Genomic DNA, 23,715 nt, shown 5'->3' on the forward strand with positions numbered 1-23,715 from the left:
CCTCAGGAAATACCCATTTTAAAAAATTTCAGATGTTTCTTCATCCTTCTATATTTTAATATTGATGCTTATTCTATTTCTAGACTTATTGACTATTAGGCAATATTTGCAGACTTCAATGAGGATTCAGCTCTTTAAACTACTCTATCCCTCCCCTTCCAACATAATCACTGCTCAATTTTTAGTTAAATTAATAGTGTTAATAGTATTTCCAGTGGTATAAATGCTGAGATATTGTTCACTTTCACAGCCAACTGGTATACTCAATAAGTTTTCTTTTGCCATATTTAATTTTTCCTAGAGTTGATAATTGCCTTTTTTAAAAAAAAATTGCTTAATATTCTATGTACCTATGTAAATGTTTTCCAGAAGATCCATCAGTTCTATCAAAAACCAATACTACTTTCTAAACTCTCAGTGTACTATATAATTTACCAGTTCCATTTTTCTCTCTGGAAATGCCACTCCTAACTTTCTTCAAGTATGTGCTGCTTTCATAATGAACCAGCTATCATCCTTGAATGTGGTTCCTTGGTTTTCTTTCCAACCCCCCCCCCTTTTTTTTCTGGATCCTATGTCTTCCTAATTCTTGACTATTCTATTCTCCTTAATTCTGCTGGAGCATTCTTTCAGAAGCTTCATCAAAAAGAGTGGCGGGGAAATTTTGTTGTTATTGTTTTAGCATCTCTGAACATGTCTTAATCCACACACAACTGACTGATAGTGTGGGGTGCACAGCCCTCCAAAATGAAAAGTATTACCCATCAGAATTTTGTATTGTTCCCTTTTTTTTTTTTAAGTTGGCAAGGTTGAGATGAGATGTCCAGATCCACTCTGATGCAAACTTCTTTACAAGTGCCCCTCTATCTTTTTGAAAGCTTTTAGGCTACTAATTTTTTTCAATGTTTTAAAATTTCATGATAGTAGGTCTTGGATTAAGTACTGAAATATTTGTACAGGTACAATCTGGAGACTCATGGTCTATAGGTCTAATTTTATGCTATTTTAAAATCATTCTTCTCTCTCTGCAACTCCTCTCCTTGGAATGTTGAAACTACAGGATTGACCCTCTAAGCTGCTCCACTATTATTTTCCATCTTGTGCTTTTGTTACACTTTCTGAAAGATTTACTTGTTTATCTTCCAATGCTTCTATTGAAAAAATTAATTGTTTATCATATTTTAAATTTCTAAGAGCTCTTCCTCATTTTCCAGTTTTCCTTTTCACAGCTTACTGTTTTTAGAGATGCAACATCTTTTCTTAACTCTTTGAGGATACCAATTACAGTTTATCCACAATCTTTCCTTTGCTCACTATAACTGTATCTATTTCCTCTGGGTTCTTGGATTTGGTCCCTTTCATTCATGACTAAGACCTGCCGTAATAAACAGTGACTCTTGCTGCCCTTTAATACTTAAGAATAAAGCACTAAAAGCTTTTCATCAGAGTGACTGGGTAACAAGCTCCATTTGTTTTTCAACAGGTCCATACGTTAGCATCGTGGAAGTCACTCCTCTTTGGCCATTGAGTTTCTCCATAAGTATGCTACAATATTCTGTGTGAAAGAATGACAAATTTATTTTAAAAAATATTTCTTTCTTGATTTCTGCTTAGTCTCACCCAGCTATTAACTTGACTGAACTTTAATTAGTAAGGGAAGTTCCAAGGTCTGGAACTTTTCTATCTGATGCTAAATAGAAAATGAGACAATATACATACAGAAAAATCCAACAGTATATTTGGAAAAAAATTATTTAAAAAAATTTTATCATTTTATAAAATTATTTTTCTCTTTTAAGGATAATTATCAAAATTATTGTTGAAAACCATAAAAAATATACTTTTACAGTAAATGGTAAATAAAAAGACTATTTTCTAAACTAACTAAAGCATGTGAAATAGAACTATGTTAATAACTTCAATTAGCAATTTTTTACAGTTGACTTACAACTATTTCTGAACAAAAGAAATCCACACCTAAAAATAAAAGTAATGGATCACAGCAGAAGTGACAGAGAAGAGACCATCTCCCCTAAGAAATTAGGGGGAAAAAAAAAAAAAATCTGAGAAATTGCCTGTGAAACACTGCAGCGACGAAGACAATAGGTTATTGTTCCAAGCTATGAATTGGAATGAACTTGGCACTAGATTATGGGGTATTCCCAAAGGAAAGTACCTTACTGATCCTCCCCCCGCCTCACCCCACATCCTTCTTGATCCAATGTAGTTGAGTTCAGTATTATGTAACACCTGCTTACTTTGGCCTTAAAGTCCATAGCGAAAAAGAAAAGACAAACCTTTACAGTAGTCATCATAAATGTTAAGGAAGGGGATGTTCAATGTATAAATATATTTGATAATCTACACAAAAAGGTGACCAATAACAGAGGTGGGGATAGGACACAATGAATTCGTGAAAGACCTAAGTTAGTATTTAAAAGTAAAAGCAGTTTAAGTTTCAAAGTATATAAGAATATAAACTGATTACCCCAAAAATGTTTTCAAAGTAGAGACTACACTTTAATATTGAAGCTCATCTATACATTGATTTTGTATATGCAAATCATGCTACTTAGGTTCTTCAAAATAACTGGGCTCCTTAGGTGAACCAAATAAAACATCTCATATATATACTGCTAATTTGCTTATTAGTAAATATTCTCTTCAGTTCATAAGAAAAATCAAAAATGTTTGAAGTGGACCAAATTCTAAACTAATTGCATGCATATGATTTAAGTGGCTATAAGGAAATTTTAAGGGGTGTAAAATAGAGTATTAATCCAAATATTTAATATGCTAATTGTGAGTAAATGCTGTTTTTTGAGACGGTATGAATTTTCAAATTACTAAATTTTTTTTTTTTTTTTTTTTTTTTGTGGTACGCGGGCCTCTCACGCCTCTCTCGTTGTGGAGCACAGGCTCCAGACGCGCAGGCTCAGAGGCCATGGCTCACGGGCCTAGCTGCTCCGCGGCATGTGGGATCTTCCCGGACTGGGGCACGAACCCATAAAATTTTTAAAAATGATCATTTCCACAGATTTATTGAAGCTGTGAGTCTAATAAATATAATTACTAGGTATTACGTCTTTTTAAGATTTAAAAGACTTTCTATATTTACATTTTCATAGTAGTATTAATTCTGCAGGAATGATGAAAATGAAAATGTCCAATTAGCTTAAATATGAGAAGTCTTGACCCATTTTTTTCTGACTTATACTTGCTATTTACTTGAAAAAAGAGTTCATTAAATAACTTGGGAATGGAATTAATGAGAAAGTTTCCAATTATGCATATGAATTGAGGTGTATGATTAGTTATGAAAATCAATCAGGGACATGTAAGTAGAGTACTACCTATTTGCTGGCACTAGGCCAGCATTTAAGAAAGCCCCAAATATCTTAAAATACTTAATTATTCACCTTGACTAAAAATACATACATATATACACGCCATACTGTATTTGAAATACTACAAAAAATGTTGTACTTTAATACACCTCAAGACTTTCGCTTGCAATTTGGTGTTTCACTGGCAAAAATATAAAAAGGATGATTCTATTTCATTCTTTAGATCAATAAATTATGAGCTTCAAATTCCACATGTGAAAAAAGTGAGACTAAAACACACACTATCTGCCTCAAAAGAAAGCGGTAAAAATGATCAGAAAAAGGATCAGACCTATTAAAATTATTAGGCATAAACAAAACACATGATTAAAAGAAACATTTTTTAGTCCTATAGAGATTAATTCCAGGACAATTACTCCACAATTTCATGGAAGCTAAACTGGAAGTAGAAAGGGAATAAAAAGTATCTTGAATGGAATGAAAATAAAAATATACCATATCTAAATATATGGGATGCAGCTAAATCAGTGCTTAGAAAGAAATTTATAGATTTAAATGTCTGTGTTAGAAAGAGGTAAACAATAATCTAAGCTTCCACCTTAAGAAGTTTTAAAACAGGAGCAAATCAAACCCAAAGTAAAATAAAGGAAATAATAAAGGCAAAAGAAGAAGTCAATAAAATAGAAAATAGAGAGAAAACAATAAAAGTAAGGTGCACCTTTAAAACTAATTAATAAAATTACTAAACTAGTAGACTGAGAAGAAAAGAGAAGACACAAATGACCGACTTCAGGCATGAAGGAGGGGACAGCACTACAGTTGTTATCAACATTAAAAGGATACTAAGGGTATATTGTAAGCAATTTTAAGCCAATAAATTAAAAACTTAGATGAAACAGGAAAATTCTTTGAAAGGCATAAATTATAAAAACTGAAGAAGAAGCAGAAAATCTGCATAGCCTTTTATCTATTACAAAAATTGAATTTGTAATTCAAAATACTGTCACCAAAGAAAACAACGCAAAACAATGGAGGCATGCAGGCCCAGATGACGTCACATTTAAGAGAGAATAAAACTAATCCTACAGAGACTATTTCTTTCCTTTTTTTTTTTTTTTTTGGCCATGCAGCTTGCTTCGGGATCTTAGTTCCCCAACCATGGATCGAACCTGGGGACCTGGCAGGGAGAGACCCGAGTCCTAACCATGGACTGCCAGGGAATTCCCAGAGACTGTTTCAAAAATAGATGAGAAACTCATTTTACAAGTCCAGCAATAGTAGCCTGTATGAAAACCAGAGAAAGAGATGGAAATAATTCCAGACCAATAACGCTCATGAACTCAGAGACAAAAATTCTTAACAGAAGATAAGCAAAGTGAGCCTCAAAACACATAAAACATGTTTTTAATCTCAGAAACGCAAGGGTTGGTATGATGTGCAAATATCAATTAATGCAATAAGCCATATGAAAAGAATAAAGCATAAAAACCCCATGGTGATATTAGTACATGCAGAAAACTCAGTTTACAAGTCCAGCACCCATTCATGATAAAAACTCTCAGCGAAGAAAGAACAGAAGGAAACTACTGCAATCTAATAAAGGACCTACAGCTATTATCATATTTATTGGTGAAAGACTAAATGCTTTTCCATTAAGAATAGTAACAAGGCAGAGAATTCTGTTCTCACTTCTTCAAAATATTAGTGGAGTAGAATATTATAATCAGTGCAGAAAAGCAAGAGAAAGAAATGAAAAGCATACAGATTGAAAAGGAAAAAGTCTTTTTTGTTTTTGCAAGTAACATAATCTCATACATAGAAAATCTAAGGAATCTAATGAATCTACTAGAATAAATGAGTTCACTAAAGCTAAGGATCAACATATAAAAATCAACTGTATGTTCTACTGTATAGCACAGGTGACTATGCTCAATACTATTTAACAACCTAAATGGGAAAAGAATTTGAAAAAGAACAGATACAGGTATATGTATAACTGAATCACTTTGCTGTACACCTGAAACTATCAAAACACTGTTAATCAGCTATACTCCAATATAAAGTAAAAAGTTAAAAAAAATCAATTGTGTTTTTATATATTAGTAATGAATAATGAGAAAGTGAAATCAAGAAAGCAGTTCCATTCACAACAGCATAAAAATACTTAAGGATAAATTTGAGCATAGAAACAGATCAAGAGTTTCTTAAAATTTGCTGAGAGAAATAAAAGAACAGCTAAATAAATTGAAAAATGTATCATTTTCATGGATTGGAAGATTATACTGTTGTTAAGATGGTTAGTCTCTTCAAATCAATACTAAGATTCAGTGCAAAAAAAGAACTACCATATGACCCAGCAATCCCACTACTGGGCATATACCCGGAGAAAATCGTAATTCAAAAAGAGTCATGTACCACAACGTTCATTGCAGAACTATTTACAATGGCCAGGACATGGAAGCCACCTAAGCGTCCACAGGCAGATGAATGGATAAAGAAGATGTGGCACATATATACAATGGAATATTACTCAGCCATGAAAAGAAACGAAATTGCATTACTTGTAGTGAGGTGGATGGACCTAGAGTCTGTCATACAGAGTGAAGTAAGTCAGAAAGAGAAAAACAAGTGCCCTATGCTAACACATACATATGGAATCTAAAAAAAGAAAAATGGTTCTGAAGAATCTAGAGGCAGGACAGGAATAAAGACGCAGATGTAGAGAATGGACTTGAGGACACGGGGAGGGGGAAGGGGAAGCTGGGATGAAGTGAGAGAGTGGCATGGACGTATATACACTACCAAGTGTAAAATATTTAGCTAGTGGGAAGCAGCCACATAGCACAGGGAGATCAGCTCTGTGCTCTGTGACTGCCAAGAGGGGTGGGATAGGGAAGGTGGAAGGGAGACGCGAGAGTGAGGGGATATGGGGATACATGTATATGTATAGCTGATTCACTGTTATATAGCAGAAACTAACACAACACTGTAAAGCAATTATACTCCAATAAAGATGTTTAAAAAAATAAATAAATAATTAAGAAAAAAGATTTGGTGCAACTACTATCAAAATATTTCAGGATGTTTTTCTGTAGAAAACATTGACAAGCTGATTCTGAATTTATACGGAAATGTAAAGGACCTAAAATAGCCAAAACAATTTTGAACAAGAACAAAGTTAGTGGAATGGATGAACCTGACTTAAAAGACTTACTACAAAGCTACACTATCAAGACAGTGTGGTAGCAGTATAATGACAGATCAGTGGAACAGCATAGAGTCCAAAAATACACCCATACATTTACGGTTCATTTTCAACAAAACTGCCAAGGCAATTCAATGAGGGCAGGTGACAGTGTTTTCAATAAATGGAGCTGGAGCAATTGGATACCATATGCCCACCCCCCAAAAAAACTTATTAGTATGATACAAATAGATGGAGAGATATACCATGTTCTTGGATTGGAAGAATCAACATTGTGAAAATGACTCTACTACCCAAAGCAATCTATAGATTCAATGCAATCCCTATCAAACTACCACTGGCATTTTTCACAGAACTAGAACAAAAAATTTTGCAATTTGTATGGAAACACAAAAGACCCCGAATAGCCAAAGCAATCTTGAGAACGAAAGAAGGAACTGGAGGAATCAGGCTCCCTGACTTCAGACTATACTACAAAGCTACAGTTATCAAGATGGTATGGTACTGGCACAAAAACAGAAAGATAGATCAATGGAACAGGATAGAAAGCCCAGAGATAAACCCATGCACATACGGACACCTTATCTTTGATAAAGGTGGCAGTAATGTACAGTGGAGAAAGGACAGCCTCTTCAATAAGTGGTGCTGGGAAAACTGGACAGGTACATGTAAAAGTATGAGATTAGATCACTCCCTAACACCATACACAAAAATAAGCTCAAAATGGATTAAAGACCTAAATGTAAGGCCAGAAACTATCAAACTCTTAGAGGAAAACATAGGCAGAACACTCTATGACATAAATCACAGCAAGATCCTTTCTGACCCACCTCCTAGAGTAATGGAAATAAAAACAAAAATAAACAAATGGGACCTAATGAAACTTGAAAGCTTTTGCACAGCAAAGGAAACCATAAACAAGACAAAAAGACAACCCTCAGAATGGGAGAAAATATTTGCAAATGAAGCAACCGACAAAGGATTAATCTCCAAAATTTACAAGCAGCTCATGCAGCTCAATATCAAAAAAACAAACAACCCAATCCAAAAATGGGCAGAAGACCTAAATAGACATTTCTCCAAAGAAGATATACAGACTGCCAACAAACACATGAAAGAATGCTCAACATCATTCATCATTAGAGAAATGCAAATCAAAACTACAATGAGGTATCATCTCACACCAGTCAGAATGGCCATCATCAAAAAATCTAGAAACAATAAATGCTGGAGAGGGTGTGGAGAAAAGGGAACACTCTTGCACTGCTGGTGGGAATGTGAATTGGTTCAGCCACTATGGAGAACAGTATGGAGGTTCCTTAAAAAACTACAAATAGAACTACCATATGACCCAGCAATCCCACTACTGGGCATATACCCTGAGAAAACCAAAATTCAAAAAGAGTCATGTACCAAAATGTTCATTGCAGCTCTATTTACAATAGCCCGGAGATGGAAACAACCTAAGTGCCCATCATCGGATGAATGGATAAAGAAGATGTGGCACATATATACAATGGACTATTACTCAGCCATAAAAAGAAACGAAATTGAGCTATTTATAATGAGGTGGATAGACCTAGAGTCTGTCATACAGAGTGAAGTAAGTCAGAAAGAAAAAGACAAATACTGTATGCTAACACATATATATGGAATTTAAGAAAAAAAAATGTCATGAAGAACCTAGGGGTAAGGCAGGAATAAAGACGCAGACCTCCTAGAGAACGGACTTGAGGTTATGGGGAGGGGGAAGGGTGAGCTGTGACAGGGCGAGAGAGAGTCATGGGCATATACACACTAACAAACGTAGTAAGGTAGATAGCTAGTGGGAAGCAGCCGCATGGCACAGGGATATTGGCTCGGTGCTTTGTGACAGCCTGGGGGGGTGGGATAGAGAGGGTGGGAGGGAGGGAGACGCAAGAGGGAAGACATATGGGAACATATGTTTATGTACGACTGATTCACTTTGTTATAAAGCAGAAACTAACACACGATTGTAAAGCAATTATACCCCAATAAAGATGTTAAAAAAAAAATAGTAATGACAATAAAGGTGGTTGTTGATCACTGCTTGACACTGAAGACTAACGTGAATAAAAAAAAGCAATTTCTTTAAAAAAAAAAAACTTATTAGACCCTTACTTTACCTTATATTATACACAAAAAGTACTTCTATATGAATCATAGATATAAATGTAAGAGCTAGAATTACTAAACTTCCAGAAGAAAATCTTTGTGACTTGAGTAAGGAAAAGATTTCTTAGCTATAACACCAACACCAAAAGCACAATGTATGGAAAAAAATTGGATAAACTGGTAAATTGGACTTATTGAAAATACACCATTAAGAAAACAAAAAGAGAAGCCATAGACTGGGAAAAAGTATTTGCATATCATGTATCTGATAAAAAGATTTGTATATTTTGTATACAAAATATTTTAAGAACTCTTATGTCTCACCAATAGGAAGACAACACAACCGTACAATGGGCAAAGGATTTTAACACTTAACTAAAGAAGATATATGAATAGTTAATAAGTGCATAAAACATTGCCCAAAGTCGTTAATAATCAGGGCAATGCAAGTTAAAACCTTGTAAGATGCCACATACCCAGGAGAATGGCTATATTGAAAAAACACTAGAAAACAACAGACATCGATGTGCATATTGAGAAACTGGAACCCTTATCCATCGTAGGTGGGACTTCAAAATGGTGCAGTTACTTTGGGAAATGGTTTGGCAATTGTTTGAAAAGTTAAATACACACTTACTGTGACTAAGAAAGTCTACTCCTAGCTATCTACACAAGAGAAATTAAAACATATGTCCACACAAGGACTTGTATGTGGATTTTTACAGCAGCATTCTTCATAATAGCTTCAACCTACAAACAGTCCAAGTGTCTATCAACTGGTGAATGGATAAACAAAATGTGACATACCCATACAATGGAAATTTACTTACAAATAAAAGAGAACCAACTAATGATACATGCACCAACATGGATGAACCCTGAAAACATCCTAAGAAGGAAGACACAAAGGATTACTTAGTGCTTCCATTTACATGAAATTTCTACAAGAAGCAAAACTAGAGAGACAGAAAACTGATCAGTGGTTGCCTGGGCCTGGGAGCAGGGATTCACTCCAAACAGGCATTAGGAAACTCTGTGTCATAACCAAAGCGTTCTAAAACTGACTTGTGACGATGCTTGCACAAATGTATACATTCACTAAAAATCTTCAAACATACTCTTACACTGGGTGCTTACTGGATGGTATCTGAATTATACCCACAGCAACCCTCTTAAAAGTGAAAGAAACAAAACTAGAACAAAAAACGTCTTTCTAAAGACAGAGAGATAGTTATGCAATCCTCCGTAACAGCGGTCCCCAACCTTTTTAGCCCCAGAGACCAGTTTCATGGAAGGGAATTTTTCCACGGATGTGGGTGGGGGGCGGGGGACGGCGGGGGGGATGGTTCAGGCGGTAATGCGAGCGATGGGGAGCGGCAGATGAAGCTTCCCTGCTCGCCCGTCGCTCACCTCCGGCTGTGCGGCCCGATTCCCAACAGGCCGAGGACCGCCAGGGGTTGGGAACCCCTGCTCCAGAACATACTTTATTCTAAGAAGTCCTACTAGCTAAGCTTTTGACAAAGCATACTCCAAGAATTAAATACGGCCAAACAGGGGCAAAAGGCAAAGATAATAAAAGGTAAGGTTAAGGTTGAAAGGGAATTATGTTCAGAGCCTGCCATCAGGAAGGACTAGAAGGAGGAAAACTTGGACTTATTTCCCAACTCCTGATTTATGACAATGAGCAATCATTCTGTTCACACCGAAGAGGAAATTTAGGGAGAAACAATACGACCTCTTCAAATAAAGTTAAGACACCTTTCAGCAGCTTTAAATTTATTTTCATAATTTTACGAAGAAATTCTTAAAGGACCTGAGCTGAAAACAGAAAAAGCCCTGCAACATTTAGATAAGGGTTGAAAAGCCATAATGAGTCACTAGGACAAAGAAAGACTGGTGTGGCTTGGGAGTTCATCCCTAATTTTTTAACATGGATATCTAGGAGAAAACTCTTTCCATGTGTAACTGAGGGGCTCTGCCACTAACTAGCTGCATGCTCTTGGGCAAATTACTTATTTAGCACTAGTATGCTTCAGTTTCCTTTTCTATAAAATAAGAATAGTAAAAGTATTCACAGATAAGAGGACTAATGAGTTAATATATAGACTAGTTGCTCAGGACAGTGCCTGCTACGTACTGCCTGACATGTTTTAGCTATTATTATTGTAACCCTGACAGAGAGATGATAACAACAACTACCATTTATTATATAATACTAAGTGCCAGGCAATATGTGAACAACTTACACCTTATTTAATACAACCTCCACATAAGATAGATTCTATTTTGTCCCTGTGGGAAATAGGGAACGCACCATTAGGGAAATAAGATTCAAAAAGCTGGAAGAAATTGCCAATCATCACAGAATCACTAAATGGTAAAGGAAGGATCAGTCTTATCTCTTATCTGTGTCACTTAGGTACTCATCTCATTGGTGTACACACTTGAGCAAACCTTAACGAACAGAAAACTGTGTATAGAACTGCTCTTTTAAGTTACCTTCTAAGTAAAAACTTGTCTGAGCTATTTTAACTTTATTCTTTTAGTTTTATTTAGTTTTACTTTATTTTTAGTTGTGAACTTATACTGAACAGTTTTGATTTGTGCAGTTGTTTTTAACATAATTAGACTTCCAGAAACAAACTCAGTTCTGGTGTAATTCCTTCGTTAGATACTTTTGGACTTTTGTCAGGAGGCACTGAAGCTGGAATATTGTTCATATCTAGAGCATTTTAGAACTTCTTATACTTTATACATAAATCACTTCACCATGTCAGTGTCTTCTAATTTTTTTGTGATGAAGAATATCAAACTGATCATGTCATGTCAACTTTGTTTTTGTGTCTTTTATACTCTGATCATGCACTCCTGCTAAAATTTTCTACTAACACTGATCAACGCTACCAGATACAAAAGAAATGTGAGCAGAAATAGGTGCTACGCGTGTAACAGAAGGAGAAGAGTCCAGGTTCAAGGGAGCTCTTGTTCCCCATTTCTGTTAGTCTCTTAAGGAACACAAAAGCAAGCTGGCGTCTATTAAGCACGTACTGTACGCCAGCTATTATTATAAATGCTTTACATTCATTACTTTACTTGCTCTTCACAGCAGACCAGGAAGGGATGTGCTGTCATCCCTATTCTGTGAAAGAGGGACCTGAGGCTCAGGAAACTAAGATAATCTGTGAAAGTGTGGCTAGAAAATGGGGACCCAAATCTGTCGGGATTTAAACCTGATTTCTTTCTAGTGGTACTATTACTGCTTCCTCTCTCTGAGCCACCTGTAAATAGGAATGATTACATCTACCTATTTGTTGATGAGTGATGATAATGATCAAAAAAAATGTTAGCAGGTAACCATTTAGGTTTTATTTATTTATTTATAACATCTTTATTGGAGTATAATTGCTTTACAATGGCATGTTAGTTTCTGATTTATAACAAAGTTAATCAGCTATATATATACGTACATACCCATATCTCTTCCCCCTTGGATCTCCTTCCCTCCCACCCTCCATAACCCACCCCTTTAGGTGGTCACAAAGCACCAAGCTGATCTCCCTGTGCTATGTGGCTGCTTCCCACTAGCTATCGGTTTTACATTTGGTAGTGTATATATGTCCATGCCACTCTCTCACTTTGTCCCAGCTCACACTTCCCCCTCCCCGTGTCCTCAAGTCCATTCTCTAGTAGGTATGCGTCTTTATTCCCAGCCTGTCCCTAGGTTCTTCATGCCCATTTTTTTTTTTAGATTCCATATATATGTGTTAGCATAGGGTACTTGTTTTTCTCTTTCTGACTTACTTCACTCTGTATGACAGACTCTAGGTCCATCCACCTCACTACAAATAACTCAATTTTGCTTCTTTTTAAGGCTGAGTAATATTCCATTGTATATATGTGCCACATCTTCCTTATCCATTCATCTGTCGATGGACACTTAGGTTGCTTCCATGTCCTGGCTATTGTAATAAGTTCTGCAATGAACATTGTGGTACATGACTCTTTTCGAATTATGGTTTTCCCAAGGTATGTGCCCAGTAGTGGGATTGCTGGGTCATATGGTAGTTCTATTTATAGTTTTTTAAGGAACCCCCATACTGTTCTCCCTAGTGGCTTTATCAATTTACATTCCCACCAACAGTGCAAAAGGGTTCCCTTTTCTCCACACCCTCCCTAGCACTTATTGTTTGTTGATTTTTTGATGATGGCCATTCTGAAGGGTGTGAGATGATATCTCATTGTAGTTTTGATTTGCATTTCTCTAATGATTAATGATGTTGAGCATCCTTTCATGTGTTTGTTGGCAATCTGTATATCTTCTTTGAAAAAATGTCTATTTAGGTCTTCTGCCCATTTTTGGATTGGGTTGTTTGTTTTTTTGATATTGAGCTGCATGAGCTGCTTGTAAATTTTGGAGATTAATCCTTTGTCAGTTGTTTCATTTGCAAATACTTTCTCCCATTCTGAGGGTTGTCTTTTTGTCTTGTTTATGGTTCCCTTTGCTGTGCAAAAGCTTTCAAGTTTCATTAGGTCCCATTTGTTTATTTTTGTTTTCATTCCCATTACTCTAGGGGGTGGGCCAAAAAGGATCTTGTTGAGATTTCTGTCATAGAGTGTTCTGCCTATGTTTTCCTCTAAGAGTTTGATAGTGTCTAGCCTTACATTTAGGTCTTTAATCCATTTTGAGTTTATTTTTGTGTATGGTGTTAGGGAGTGTTCTAATTTCCTTCTTTTACATGTAGCTATCCAGTTTTCCCAGCACCACTTATGGAAGAGGCTGTCTTTTCTCCATTGTATATTCTTGCCCTCTTTATCTATAATAAGGTGACCATATGTGTGTGGGTTTATCTCTGGGTTTTCGATCCTGTTCCATTGATCTATATTTCTGTTTTTGTGCCAGTATCATACTGTCTTGATTACCAGAGCTTTGTAGAATAGTCTGAAGTCCGGGAGCCTGATTCCTCCAGCTCCGTTTGTCTTTCTCAAGATTGCTTAGGCTATTTGGGGTCTTTTGTGTTTCCATGCAAACTGTGAAATATTTTGTTCTAGTTCTCTGAAGAATGCCAGTGGTAGTTTGACAGGGATTGCACTGAATCTGTAGATTGCTTTGGGTAGTATAGTCATTTTCACAATGTTGATTCTTCCAATCCAAGAACATGGTGTATCTCTCCATCTCCTTATATCATCTTTAATTTCTCTCATCAGTGTCTTATAGTTTTCTGCATACAGGTCTTTTGTCTCCTTAGGTAGGTTTATTCCTACATATTTTATTCTTTTTGTTGCAATGGTAAATGGCAGTGTTTCCTTAATTTCACTTTCAGATTTTTCATCCTAAGTGTATACAAATGCAAGAGATTTCTGTGCATTAATTTTGTATCCTGGTACTTTAACAAATTCACTGATTAGCTCTAGTAGTTTTATGGTAGCATCTTTAGTATTCTCTATGTATAGTATCATGTCATCTGCAAACAGTGACAGCTTTACTTCTTCTTTTCCGATATGGATTCCTTTTATTTCTTGTTCTTCTCTCACTGCTGTGGCTAAAACTTCCAAAACAATGTTAAATAATAGTGGGGAGAGTGGGTAACCTTGTCTTGTTCCTGATCTTAGTGGAAATGGTTTCAGTGTTTCCCCATTGAGGACGATGTTGGCTGTGGGTTTGTCATATATGGCCTTTATTAAGTTGAGGAAAGTTCCCCCTATGCCTACTTTCTGGAAGGATTTTATCATAAATCGGTGTTGAATTTTGTCAAAAGCTTTCTCTGCATTTACTGAGATGATCTTATGATTTTTCTCCTTCAATTTGTTAATGTGGTGTATCACATTGATTGATTACATATACTGAAGAATCCTTGCCTTCCTGGGATAAACCCCACTTGATCCTGGTGTATGATCCTTTTAACGTGCTGTTGGATTCTGTTTGTTAGTATTTTGTTGAAGATATTTGCATCTATGTTCATCAGTGATATTGGCCTGTAATTTTCTTTCTTTGTGACATCTTTGTCTGGTTTTGGTATTAGGGTGATGGTGGCCTTGTAGAATGAGTTTGGGAGTCTTCTTCCATCTGCTATATTTTGGAAGAGTTTGAGAAGGATAGGTGTTAGCTCTTCTCTAAATGTTTGATAGAATTCGCCTGTGAAGCCATCTGGTCCTGGGCTTTTGTTTCTTGGAAGATTTTTAATTACAGTTTCAATTTCACTGCTTGTGATTGTTCCGTTTATATTTTCTATTTCTTCCTGGTTCAGCCTCAGAAGGTTGTGCTTTTCTAAGAATTTGTCCATTTCTTCCAGGTTGTCCATTTTATTGGCATAGAGTTGCTTGTAGTCATCTCTCATGATCCTTTGTATTTCTGCAGTGTCACTTGTTACTTCTCCTTTTTCATTTCTAATTCTATTGATTTGAGTCTTCTCCCTTTTTTTCTTGAGGAGTCTGGCTAATGGTTTATCAATTTTGTTTATCATCTCAAAGAACCAGATTTTAGTTATGTTGATCTCTGCTATTGTTTCCTTCATTTATTTTTCATTTATTTCTGATCTTATCTTTATGATTTGTCTCATTCTGCTAACTTTGGGGGTATTTTTTGTACTTCCTTCTCTAATTGCTTTAGTTGTAAGGTTAGGTTGTTTATTTGAGATGTTTCTTGTTTCTTGAGGTAGGTCTGTATTGCTATAAACTTCCTTCTTAGAACTACTTTTGCTGCATCCCATAGGTTTTGGGTCGTCGTGTTTCCATTGTCATTTGTTTCTAGGTATTTTTCGATTTCCTCTTTGATTTCTTCAGTGATCTCTTGGTTATTAAGTAGTGTGTTGTTTAGCCTCCATGTGCTTGTATTTTTTACAGATTTTTCCTTATAATTGACATTTAGTCTCATACTGTTGTGGTTGGAAAACATACTTGATACGATTTCAATTTTCTTCAATGTACCAAGGTTTGATTTGTGACCCAAGATATGATCTGTCCTGGAGAATGTTCCATGAGCACTTGAGAAGAAAGTGTATTCTATTGTGTTTGGATGGAATGTCCTATAAATATCAATTAAGTGCATCTTGTTTAATATATCATTGAAAGCTTGTGTTTCCTCACTGATTTTCATTTTGGATGATCTGTCCATTGGTGAAAGTGGGGTATTAAAGTCCCCTACTATGATTGTGTTACTGTCGATTTCCCCTTTTATGGCTGTTAGTATTTGCCTTATGTATTGAGGTGCTCCTACGTTGGGTGCATAGATATTTACAATTGTTATATCTTCTTCTCGGATTGATCCCTTGATCATTATACAGTGTCTTTCTTTGTCTCTTGTAATAGTCTTTGTTTTAAAGTCTATTTTGTCTGATATGAGAATTGCTACACCTGCTTTCTTTTGATTTCCATTTGCATGGAATATCTTTTTCCATCTCCTCACTTTCAGTCTGTATATGTCCCTAGGTCTTAAGTGGGTCTCTTGTAGACAGCATATATACGGGTCTTGTTTTTCTATCCATTCAGGCAGTCCATGTCTTTTGGTTGGAGCATTTAATCCATTTACACTTAAGGTAATTATTGATATGTATGCTCCTATTACCATTTTCTTAAATGTTTTGGATTTGTTATTGTAGGTCTTTTCCTTTTCTTGTGTTTCCTGCCTAGAGAAGTTCCTTTAGCATTTGTTGTAAAGCTGATTTGGTGGTGCTGAATTCTCTTAGCTTTTGCTTGTCTGTAAAGGTTTTAATTTCTCCATCATATCTGAATGAGATCCTTGCTGGGTAGAGTAATCTTGGTTGTAGGTTTTTCCCTTTCATCACTTTAAATATGTCCTGCCACTCCATTCTGCCTTTCAGAGTTTCTGCTGAAAGACCAGCTGTTACCCTTATGGGGATTCCATTGTATGTTATTTGTTGTTTTTCCCTTGCTGTTTTAATATTTTTTCTTTGAATTTAATTTCTGATAATTTGATTAATATGTGTCTTGGCATGTTTCTCCTTGAATTTATCCTGTATGGGACTCTCTGCCCTTCCTGGACTTGATTAACTGTTTTCTTTCCCATATTAGGTAAGTTTTCAACTATAATCTCTTCAAATACTTTCTCAGTCCCTTTCTTCTTCTCTTTTTCTTCTGGGACCCCTATAATTCGAATGCTGGTGCATTTAATGTTGTCCCAGAAGTGTTTGACACTGTCTTCAATTCTTTTCATTCTTTTTTCTTTATTCTGCTCTGCAGTAGTTATTTCCATTATTTTATCTTCCAGGTACTTATCCGTTCTATTGCCTCAGTTATTCTGCTATTGATCCCTTCTATACAATTTTTAATTTCATTTATTGTGTTGCTCAACTCTCCTTCTGTGCTCTTTAGTTCTTTTAGGTCCTTGTTAAACGTTTCTTGTATTTTCTCCATTCTATTTCCAAGATTTTGGATCATCTTTACTATCATTATTCTGAATTCTTTTTCAGGTAGACTGTCTATTTCCTCTTCATTTGTTAGGTCTGGTGGGTTTTTATGTTGCTCCTTCATCTGCTGTGTGTTTCTCTGTCTTCTCATTTTGCTTAACTTACTGTGTTTGGGGTCTCCTTTTCACAGGCTGCAGGTTTGTAGTTTCCGTTGTTTTCGTTGTTTGTCCCCATGGGCTAAGGTTGGTTCGGTGGGTTGTGTAGGCTTCCTGGTGGAGGGGACTGGTTCCTGTGTTTTGGTGGATGAGCCTGCTTCTAGTCTTTCTGGTGGGCAGGACTGTGTCTGGTAGTGTGTTTTGGGGTGTCTGTGAACTTCGTATGATTTTAGGCAGCCTTTCTGCTGATGGGTGGGTCTGTGTTCCTGTCTTGCTAATTGTTTGGCATAGGGTGTCCAGCACTGGAGCTTGCCGGTCGTTGAGTGGAGCTGGGTCTTAGTGTTGAGATGGAGATCTCTGGGAGAGCGCTCGCCGATTGCTATTACATGGGGCCAGGAGGTCTCTGGTCGTCCAGTGTCCTGAACTCGGCTCTCCCACCTCAGAGGCGCAGGCCTGACGCCCAGTCGGAGCACCAACACCCTGTCATCCACACGGGAAAAGAGAAAAAAGGAAACATATATATATATATATATATATAGTTGCTCCCAAAGTCCACCTCCTCAATTTGGGATGATTCGTTGTCTATTCAGGTATTCCACAGATGCAGGGTACATCTAGTTGATTGTGGAGATTTAATCTGCTGCTCCTGAGGCTGCTGGGAGAGATCTCCCTTTCTCTTCTTTGTTTGCACAGCTCCCGTGGTTCAGCTTTGGATTTGGACCCGCCTCTGCATGTAGGTCGCCTGAGGGCGTCTGTTCTTCTCTCAGACAGGACGGAGTTAAAGGAGCAGCTGATTCGGGGGCTCTGGCTCACTCAGGCCGGGGGAGGAAGGGGTACGGATGCGGGGCGAACCTGCGGTGGCAGAGGCTGGTGTGACGTTGCACCAGCGTGAGGCGCGCTGTGCATTCTCCCGGGGAAGTTGTCCCTGGATCCCGGGACCCTGGCAGTGGCGGGCTGCATAGTCTCCTGGAAGAGAGGTGTGGATAGTGACCTGTGCTCGCACACAGGCTTCTTGGTGGCTGCAGCGGCAGCCTTAGTGTTTCTTGCCCGTCTCTGGGGTCCGTGCTTTTAGCCGTGGCTCGTGCCTGTTTCTGGAGCTTGTTTAGGCGGTGCTCTGAATCCCCTCTCCTCGTGCACCGCGAAACAAAGAGGGAAGAAAACGTCTCCTGCCTCTCAGCAGGTCAAGGCCTTTTCCCAGACTCCCTCCCCGCTAGCTGTGGCGCACTAGCCGCCTTCAGGCTGTGTTCAGGCCGCCAACCCCAGTCCTCTCCCTGACTTCTGACCTCCAAAGCCCTAGCCTCAGCTCCCAGCCCCCGCCCACCCCTGCGGGTGAGCAGACAAACCTCTCGGGCTGGTGAGTGCCGGTCGGCACCGATCCTCTTTGCAGGAATCTCTCTGCTTTGCCGTCCGCACCCCTGTTGTTGTGCTCCACCACGGCCCCGAAGCTTTCCTCCTCCGCCACCCGCAGTCTCCGCCGGCGAAGGGGCTTCCTAGTGTGTGGAAACCTTTCCTCCTTTACGGCTCACTCCCACTGGTGCAGGTCTCGTCCCTAATTCTTTTGTCTCTGTTTATTCTTTTTTTCTTTTGCCCTACCCAGGTACGTGGGGGAGTTTCTTGCTTTTTGGGAGGTCTGAGGTCTTTTGCCAGCGTTCAGTAGGTGATCTGTAGGAGTTGTTCCACATGTAGATGTATTTCTGATGTATTTGTGGGGAGGAAGGTGATCTCCCCGTCTTACTCTTCGGCCATCTTGAAGCTCCTCTGCCATTCAGGTTTTAAATGCCTCCATAATCACCAGGGTAGAGTAGTGGAAATAGCACTGATCTGCTTGAAAGGTTTGGGTTTGAATTCTAAATATCCTCTGGTAGCAAAGGCTTGCAAAGTTTTTCTTCCTAATAGGACCTAAATCAAAATAATCAGTATTCTACTACCTTAATGAGATCACGTTTACACAGACCACATTCTCTGAGAATAAAATTAGAAATAAATGGTAAAATGGTTTAGAAAAACGTCAGCCCTCTTTTTTGGAACGTGAATACAATAAGAATATAAATGTATTCCTACAAATAAATAGCTGTGGTCTTTTTCAAAGCAGGACGTATAACATTTCTGACCTTTAGAGAGCAGATTAACCTACTTGCTTGAAGAAACTGCTTTCAGTAGTAGCCAGAATCTGCATGTTAATATGTAATTCACAGCGTAATTTAAGTGACATTTATAAACAAAGACAGCCTTTCAAGGTCCCACTGAGAAAAAATTAGTAGCAATTAGCTTTTTAAATTATTCCTTCTCTTTGAAAGTAATAAAATCTTTTAATAAGCTTAAAAAAATTCAGATGGTTTTTTGTTTAAATTTGGCAAAATTTTACTTTTTTGAAGTAAAAAAGTAGTATGTTTCAGACAAGGAAGGAACATGGGTAAAATGACAAATGATTTGCTAAAGCTTTCAAATTTCTGGAAATTCTAAGAAATCGGGATTTAAAATCGTAAAAAAAATGGGTTGGGGGAGGGATGGAGTGGGAGGTTGGGGTGAGCAGATGTAAGCTATTACATAGAGAATGGATAATAACAAGGCCCTACTGTAGAGCACAGGGAACTATATTCAGTATCCTATGATAAATCATAATGGAAAAGAATATAAAAAAAGAATGTATATGTATGTATAACTGAATCACTTTGCTGTATAGCAGAAATTAATACAACCTTGTAAGTCAACTATATTTCAATTAAAAATATTAAAACTGAAAACAAACAAAATAAAATGGTAAAAAAAGACTTAAATATCTGTGATAAAACTGATCAAGTACATGGGGAAAAGTGTTTCTGAAACTCAGAAAGAAACGTGGCTGTCGAACAGGACAAAAAAAAAAAAAAAAAAAAAAGACAGGGGGCCAAGCAGATGGAGATGACGCCAAAGAATTTCGTGTCATCCATTACATTGCTAAACCTGGTTTAAATCCAGAATATACAGTTTGGCTTCAAGCAAAAATCAAATGAATCATCACTGTTAACTAAAAACTAAATAAGTACTATGTTAAGTAAGTTTTTTATCCTGTAACACCATGCTTGCTTTCCACAGCAAACATGTTAGAATAGGCACAAAGCCTTCCATAAGACCAAAGATACTGCTTTAAAAATTAAAAGTAAGCAAACTGGATAATATTGTTATAATATTTAAAAGGAACCATATTAAATTTCACAGAAGTTTTACACATCTGTTATTAAAATCATTTATGATATTGCCAGTTAAAGTGAAGGTATTGACTATCTATGGTACTGTTAACACAATTCTTATATGAGTTTTTCCGTTTCTATGGTGACATGAATTATAAGGTTCAATGAAGCCAGATTCCGTAATGTGTATTTTTCTGTTACTCAAGGTGAAAAGGAAATGAAACATTTCTAACATTCATAAACCGCAGCACATGTCTGAATTCCATTTAGAGATAAGATGATAATTACTAAAGTAATTAGAATTCTTCCTGGATGGAATTATTTTGCACACAGTGGAAATTTAGATTTAGGAACGAAAGCAGTGGCCAGAGTATATTCAGCATCGGTAATTAATTACAACCAAACCCAATATGCTATTCTGATACCCTGGAACAGACGATACCTCTGTCTGCTTCTGACTATAATATGAAAGAAAATTGGTCAACCACCCCCATCCCTTCAGTCAGAAAGATAAAGTAGGTGAAATAATTTTATTCAAGAGAAAATCCAATTACTGAAATAATCAACGTTTCCCTCTTGCTTTATTTTTTCATATTTGAAAGGGCATTCACATTAGCAGAACCAATTAAACGAATATCAGGACAGGGCAAAAACTACAAAGTTGGGCAAGTTGCTTAAATCCTTTAAAATTAAACTTTGAAAAAAAAATCACTTGAAATTTTAGTGACTCAAACCCAGATCATAGCATTCTTTAATAGGAAAACATAATTGGAAGGTGACTAAACATCAGGTCTCAGGAAGAATAATTTATAAAATGGTATGGTCGTAAGGTGGTTGACTCTAAAATCCAGTCCAATGTAATTAAGAAATTAGGCAAATCTTTACTTTTAATGGAAGTGTCATTATCATCAAGAAATGGTACTCACCGATATCACATTTCAAGTCTATACCATCCTAAAATGCAAGTTGTATAGTAGCATCGTAAATAATACTGGAAAAATACAGAGAGAGAGCATGCCAAATGCCACCAGATCAAAACACAGTAGTATTATTCACAATTACTTTCTTCATCCCTTATTAGTGGAACTCATGTTCTGTTTTGTTTAAATTCAGTTTACTCTCAAAATCAGATCCAAGGTTGGCAAACTATGGCTCATGGGCCAAAATTAGCCATTGCCTATTTTTATAAATCAAGCTTTACTGGGACTCAGCCACACCCATTCATTTACATACTGACTATGGCTGCTTTGGCTACAAGAACAGAGTAATTGTGACAGTTGCAATCACAAAGCCAAAAATATTCACTACCTGAAGCTATTTTAAACAACCAAACAAAATCATGACTGATTGTGGTAAGTACTCCCAGGGACGCTCCAGGGTGAGTATGGGGGCCATCAGCGGGCATACGATGCTCTCCAAAACGCAGCCCTAATCAATCCTTTCATTGTCACCAAAGTCTTCTTGATACAATTCAAATCAGAATACTTTCTCCCTGAGGAATCTTGGTGCACAATCCATTAGTACCTATCTGTACGATTCCTCCCTCACGATCCATCTCTCTGACAAAATTTTTCCTGATTTTCTCTCAGCATCTCAACTTCATGGTTCCTCCTCCATACCTCTGTGAAAGCCGGAGTACGATGGCACCTGGCACCTTTCACATTTGTTTTCTTGTCTTATGCCTCCTAGTAATAAACCATAAGCACCTGGTGGAACTAGAATGGGGTCATATTCATTTTCTTACACTTGCAGCAAGGAGGCAGCAGCTCACAGATAGTTGAGGCTCAATAAAGGTGTCCACTGAATTAAAGGTGATGGGCAAGGGGGAACTGGGAAGAAAGACAGGGATGATGGATAAATAAACTCAACAAAGCAATAGGCTTTATTCATAATTAATCCCTGTACTGACTAATATCAATCTCAACATTCTACTTCAAAGTCTGAGAAGTGAACTTCTGACCTATCTATCTGGCAAGGGAAGAGAAGGGGCTATCACAGGGCTTTTATGTGACATGTTTCTCTTTGGAGTAAAAGCTATACAGACGCTGCCCAGACACTAGCCACTGGAGCTGATCTGTCCTGCTTACAGTGAGGGCATCGATTCTCCAATGAGCACTTTAAAAAAATGTATTAGTTCACTAACAGTTGTTTCACCTTAAATTCTTATTTCTAGAAATAATTAAAACACTTACAAGGGGTCAAAGCTTATTTTAAATGACCTGAGTTCATTTGCAACTTTCAGTTTAAAATCTGGGGAAACGGGGATCAAGCTGGAATCTTTGATGTTGAAGCAAGATTTATGAGACTCAGAAGAGGAGTTTTCATTCTAATTCTACGTTACAGTTGCTCTCGTGTATTTTTGAAGTTGGTAAGTTCCATCACTCAAAAACCGTTTATCAATTGGATGGTATGTTCTCGGCAGGGTTCTTGATAGTCAACGTCTATGAGGGCTGCGATGGCAGAGAGGCAGCAAGTGGCCGAGAGCCCTTTCCATACAGAAATCACATGAAATGTGTCTGTTCCTTAAACGCTGCAGCTTTTATGGGAAGGGCCTGTTACTTTTTATGGCGCTGCCTTTTGGATCCCCCGTTTGGCCCAAATCTCTGCCTCCAAACAGGCAATTCCATCCCGTCTCACGCCACACCTGGCTGGTCTGTCAGCAGTGGTTGTTCCCCAGCCTTCCACGGTCACGCAGCACCACCTAAGACACGCTTCTCCAATCCCTAGGACAGCCTGGGGCCCTTCCCGACAGTGAGTAACCCAGTTCAGCTCCAGCCACAGCAGCTCTCTGGAGGCAGCCTGCTCACACCCCTGGTTCAGCAGTGCTGGGCTGCTGGGTGTTGCTTGGATGCTGATGGCAGCTGATCCTAAACCAAGAGACGTTCCAAAAACCAAGAACAAAGCCACTACGTGAGGGAACACCAGGATACTACAAAGATCTCCCAAGTCATCGTTAGGGCAGCAGACATAACTAGTCACAAACGAACTAGCTCAATACCAGGCTGATCTTGTGGCATTTTCTGACACCAGCCTCTCTGACCCTTACTGAACACTTACCGGGTGCCAGGCATTCTTCTAAGTGCTTTGCATATATTGACTCATTTAATCCTCAAAGCAGTTACCGAGAAAGATAATATTTTCTCCACTTCATAGATGTGGCAGCAGAAGCACAGAGATATTAAGTCTCCTGCCTAACGCCATCCAGCAATAAGCAACAGAGTCCGGATCTGTCTGCTTTCAGAGCCTGTGATTTTAAATGACAATCTGCCACCCAGCGACGGTGGGCAGTGAGTATCAAATAGTGCCAGATACAATTATTCCCACAGGCCTCCTTTCTCA

At 37.7% G+C, this 23,715-nt stretch overlaps 1 protein-coding gene across 10 annotated transcripts in view; it reads right to left on the reverse strand.

Moving 5' to 3' along the window:
* Positions 1 to 23,715, reverse strand: part of CDKAL1 (CDK5 regulatory subunit associated protein 1 like 1) — a 651,341-nt gene that overhangs the window by 175,281 nt on the left and 452,345 nt on the right. The window lies entirely within an intron of this gene.

The sequence above is a fragment of the Globicephala melas genome, chromosome 11 (assembly GCF_963455315.2).
Source record: "Globicephala melas chromosome 11, mGloMel1.2, whole genome shotgun sequence".
Classification (NCBI taxonomy): Eukaryota; Metazoa; Chordata; class Mammalia; order Artiodactyla; family Delphinidae; genus Globicephala; species Globicephala melas.